Raw genomic sequence first — 5,764 nt, 5'->3', positions numbered from 1 at the left:
CTTCCTCGCACTCCCGCTGGCCTTGCAGGTCCACCGCCAGGCCCCTGATGTCAGGGGGTGTGGCATATGCTAATGAGTTATGCTAATGAGTGCCCCTAGCTCTTTTTCTACGAAATGACCCCTGCCTCTCACCATTCGCAGGAGAGGCAAGCTACGCTGCCAATCCAGTTGTCCACATTTGTTATCCAATTATTGACGGGTAAGGGGGAGGGCGGACATGACCAGCCTCCCCCCCGAAATTCTTCTATGTGCATCCTGTTATTCATTCCCAGCTCACCCCCACCCTTCTGGCTGGTCTTCGACGGCACCGTTCTCACAGCCCTTAGCAAAGGTCTGCTGCCTCCAGCTTCTCATCAGCCAGACAGCCGAGTGACACCAGCCAGTTGGCCTCCCTCCGCCACCCCTCTCGGGCACCAAGATCTCAGCCTGGGGGCTTCCCCGTCGGCGAGGTTCTTCTGCTTCATCATAATCAGTAACCGGTCAGAAAGACTATGCAGGATAACCAGGCTGGGCTTCTTTGCAGGTTCAGGAAAAGCAGAAACGGTTGAGAAAGTCAACACAATATCCACGGACTACCCTAATGCACACTTGCTCCGGGTGGATCTTCAGACTGCTGTTTTCACAGGAACACTCACGGTTGCTGCCGTATACCAAGTCCGACCATCTAGCTTCATTCAGCCTGATTTTTTTTACTCCTCTTTTGTTGGAATACATACAAGCGTCCCCACTTCGGTCATGAAAGAGTTAATTGGTATTGACCTTTAAGGCCTTGAGTGGTCCGGGACCAACGTATCTACGGGATTGTCTTCTCCAGTATGTTCCTGGAAGAGCTTTACGCTCTTCGAATAACAACTTGCTGGCGATCCCTGGCCCCAGGGATGACCGGCTGTCCTTGACCAGGGCTAGGACCTTCTCAGTCCTGGCCCTGACCTGGTGGGACTCTCAGGGCCCTGCGGGACTTCATGCAATTCCGCAGGTTATTTTAAACAATTAACAAGACATACAACCAAGACATACAAATATACATACCTACACACATTGGGAATCCATTTGAGTTATTGTTTAACCTAGTTAATGACCTCATACAGTATCAGAATATAATCTTTACTTTCCCCCCCACCTTATAGTTACTATACACATCATTTGCGTACAGTGAAATATATATTTCTTGATTTCCTTTATTCAGTTATATGTCTGAAAGTTTTAAGTATTGTACTCTTCAATCCATTTATAAAATCTTGACCATGTATTTTCAAAGTCTTCTTTGTTGTACCCTCTCAGAGTTAAAGTTAACTTGTCCATCTTTGCTGTTTCCAGTATTTTATTTATAACTTCGTCCTTTGTTGGAACCTCATTTTTTCTCCAATATTTGGTGTATAATATTCTTGCCGCTGTCACTATGTGTATAGTAAGATAAAAGTCTTGTTTTTGTAATTCTCTGACTTTATATTCAATAAAAACAGTTCTGGTATATGAGGTACAGTAGTTTTAAGCATTTTTGTAACAATTAATGTATCCAAGACCAGTACTTTTTAGATTTATCACATGTCCACCACATATGGAAAAAAAGAACCAACTTTTTTTTACATTTCCAACAATCATTTGATAGGTCAGGGTAAAATTTAACTAATTTATCTGTGATGATATACCATCTATAAAACATTTTATAAAACATTTTAATTGAAGGGAAAATACCAGAGACTTGGAATGAAGCCTTGATAACATTGATATACAAGCAAAACTCTGATGAGAAAGAAATTAAAAAGTATAGGCTAATTTCACTTTTAAATGTAGATTATAAAATCCATGCTTCTATTTTGGTGACAAGAATAAAAAAAGTTTTGATTCAAACAATACATCAAGATCAAGCAGGCTTTCTTCCAAAAAGACAACTAAGAAATAATGTAAGAACAATATTGGATGTTATAGAGTATTATGAAGCTCATCCAGGAAAACAAATGGCTCTAATTTTTTAGATGCAGAAAAAGCCTTTGATAATGGTAGCTGGAACTTTATGTTGGAACTATTACTGCACTCACAGTCTGGCAATGAATTTTATACAATGGTCAGAGCAATTTGCACCACGCAACAAGCCGAAGTTTTAATAAATGGAGATTTGACAAGAAATATTGAGATACAAAAAGGAACAAGACAAGGATGTCCACTTTCACCCTTATTATTTATATTTGTCCTGGAGATATTAAATGATATTATTAGAGCTGATGGATGAATTCAAGGTCTTAAAACAAGAGGAGAAGAATATAAACTACAAGCCTTTGCTGATGACCTGTTTTTTATCCTAGAGAATCCAGGGGATTCTATTAAACAACTTGTAAGTTCCTTATAGGATTACGGGATGGTGGCTGGACTGAAAATTAATTATAACAAAACAAAAATGTTAGTGTGGCGGAATGGGCCCGCATCAGCTGGCAGACCCCGCTCTGCCCACCCCTCCTTTGCCTGACCTGGCACCTGAAGGGGCAGTTTTTCACCACTGCCTCCGGGTACTGCTGCCACCACTGTCCCTGTCTTGGGCTCTGGTTAGGCGGGGCAGCCTCCTAACCTCCCTCTCATGTCGCTAGGAACCCACCTTGGGGCTTCCTGGCAATCTTTGGGGCTCCCCTGGAGAGTTGGCAACTGGCCATTTTGCCCTTGTTCTCCTTAGGGAGTCCCCAACCCACTCCTAGCATGTCCAAGCGGCTGGGAAAACTATGCGGTACAGAGGGACTTCTCAATGTCAACAATAAAAGGATTTATTTTGAAACCACTCAACTATATACAGGCATATGAACAGTGAACTGAAGAATCAAAATAAAGGTGAAGAATAAATCGCTCCGTCTCTCCCTTCACTACACATACCCTGTCTAGATGGTCTGCAAGGCAGGCACATGACTTGCTTTCACTGGAGGAGGTTAGATTTGCACCACTCCCAACATGGCCTCTCTGCCTCCACCTGCAGACTCCAGCCGACAGCCTGACTGGCTCCAGACTTCAGGCAGACCGACCTCAATTCTGCTAGACTGGCTTCCCGCCCAAAAGCTTCACTATATCAAACAGCCCTTCCCGCCCAGGAAGTGACTCTCCCCCCTGCAGCATTCTGGGGCAGATCTCCTCACAGCCTTGACGGACTTCCTGTCCTCTCTAGGGAGCTGCCCTCTGACTGCTGGTTGGAACAAGGAGGGGGGGGGAATGAGGAGGAGACTAGGCCAAGGCCTACCTCAGGTTTGATGGTCTCCTCCTATCCAGCCCCCACCAACTTAAACATCCACAAAATGGCATTTCTCCACAGTTAGAAACATGACAAAGGCCCAAGCCCAACAAATACAAGAACTATCAGGTTTGGAAATACAAAAGAAGGTGAAATACTTAGGAATAAATATTACAAGCAGATGTAGTTCTTTGAAAGATAACTATATGGAACTTATAAAAGAAATTAAGAAAGACTGGGAAAGATGGGAAAACTTACAATTGTCTTTGATGGGAAGAACATCTACAATTAAAATGAGTATATTACCAAGATTGATCTTCCTATTCCAAATAATTCCTATCCTTCAAAACCAAAAATATTTTAAAGAACTAGACAAAATGATGACACAATTTATATGGCAAAATAAAAAACCAAGAATAAAGCTTAAAGCACTACAAGATGCAAAGGAAAGAGCTGGATTTGTGTTACCAAATTGGCTCTTATACTATAGTGCAGCATCATTGATGTGGTTAAAGGACTGGATTACATTAGAAAATACAAGACTATCGAAGTTAGAAAGACATGATCTACTAATATGCTGGTATGCATTGGTATGGTATGGTATGGTATGGTATGGTATGGTATGGTATGGTATGGTATGGTATGGTATGGTATGGTATGGTATGGTATGGTCAGGGGTCATTTCCTGCAGGAGTGCACAGGAGCGGAGCTCCGGCAGTAAGGAGCCCAGGGGGCGGGCACATGCAACAAGCCCCACCCCCTGCTCCCAGCAGCCCTCAGTTGGGCCACAAGGAGCAAGAACCAGCCAGGTAAGTTGTAGAGCCCCCCCCAGCCCGCCTTCAGGTACACGCTCTCCCTCCTCTGTGAGGGCAGATCTGCGCGTTCCCCCCCCCTCATAGCTAGCAATCCAAAACAATCCAGTGGCACCTTTAAGACCAAGTTTTATTCAGGTACAAGCTCTCCCTCCTCTGTGAGGACAGATCTGCATGTTCCCCCTCCCCCCCAATAGCTAGCAATCCAAAACAGTCCAGTGGAGCCTGAGTGGTGGGTGTTGCCTTCTGACACACTTCCGGTGATTATGATTTGTTACTCTAATATGTTGTAGCTCACCCTGAACCCTGTGGTAGCAGGGGAGGGCGAGTCATAAACTGAACAAAATAAATAAATAGAATAAAGTAGCAAGTAGAGGAAAGGTTCAGCATCCCCCGCTTTAAATTGCTCCTTGCCCCTGCCACATTCAGCACAAGCTGCATTCTCACAGGACATTTTAGTGGCCCTTTTAGATGTGGCAAATGTAAGGTGTGTTCTATGACTTTAGAAGATTCCTCTTTTGATTTACCAGGCAATCAAAAAGTGAATTTAAAACATTTCTCAACCTGTAGCACCGCAAATACAATATCTGAACATGCCCAAAGCACAAGTCCTCCCATAAAAACACGTGTCCTGGAACATTGTTCCATGGTCAGGAATCTTGAAGCCCCATTAACCGAACAGTTTCTGGCAAAGGGGCATGGGGATATGGATTTTAAATATTTGGTGTTGTATGTAGTCAAAGAAACAAGGGAAATTAATACTCAGAGGCAGCTGCTACAACATGAAATGGATATTTCAATTAAACGCCATGGTACCTAATGGTTTAAATTCAACTCTAGACCTAAGTTGCTATTTGTAAGACTAATTTTGTAAATTTCCTGATGATTGGTCTTAAATTTTGTAAAAATATTGTTTAAATTTTTTTTTAAATAATATTTGTTGTAACAATGTTGGGTCCTTTAAGAGGTACGAGCAAATGCAGCCAATTAAAAGTCCTGGGTTGGATAAATTTGGTGAGAGTTTTTGAATAGATACCACTGATGGTCTAAGAAACCAGATACTACTTGATGGTTTAATGAATAAGGCAGTATTCAGCAGCAAGCTGGGAGTCTATATAACGAATAACGATGGACTATTAAAGCCTGGAGAAATCATTGTAAGTGATGCCAGCACAATTGAGGAGGCTTTTTAAAGAATTGCATATTTTAGGAAGGATATTGTATTGCAGCTATGCGGGATCTGCCTTGATGAAGCATTGAAACAGGGTCCGAGCTGTCCCATTGCAGAAACCGCAGGAGGTGCTGTGTAAAATTGTAACATAGAATAAAAAAGAAAAGAAAAGCAGACCACAAAATAGGACTGTTTGCATTAAGGTATCTATTGGCATGTATTCACCCTTAGGAACGTGGTGGAATGCTTGTAAACAGAAACTTTTGTTGATAGTGAAAAGGTGGAGGAGTTACACTAAGCATTGAGAAGGCAAAGATATAGTTATTAGACCAGGGTGGTGTTTTGTGGCTTACCATCCCTACCCATGCTCTCCCCTTACTTTTAAACCTCCTCCAGGTGGCACCGGGAGGCCTCCAGCTATTACAACTGATCTCTAGGTGACCAAGAGAAAAGGGCTGCTTTGGAGGGTAGATGCCATGGCCTGGCCCCTTGCCCAGGCCCCTCCCCCACTCCCCAGCCTCCACCCCCTCCCCCCCCAAAAAAATCTCCAGGTATTGCCCAGCTCAGAGCTGG

This window comes from Gekko japonicus, unplaced genomic scaffold (genome assembly GCF_001447785.1).
Source record: "Gekko japonicus isolate JY-2015 unplaced genomic scaffold, Gekko_japonicus_V1.1 scaffold2362, whole genome shotgun sequence".
Lineage (NCBI taxonomy): Eukaryota > Metazoa > Chordata > Lepidosauria > Squamata > Gekkonidae > Gekko > Gekko japonicus.
This window is presented reverse-complemented; position numbering follows the sequence as displayed.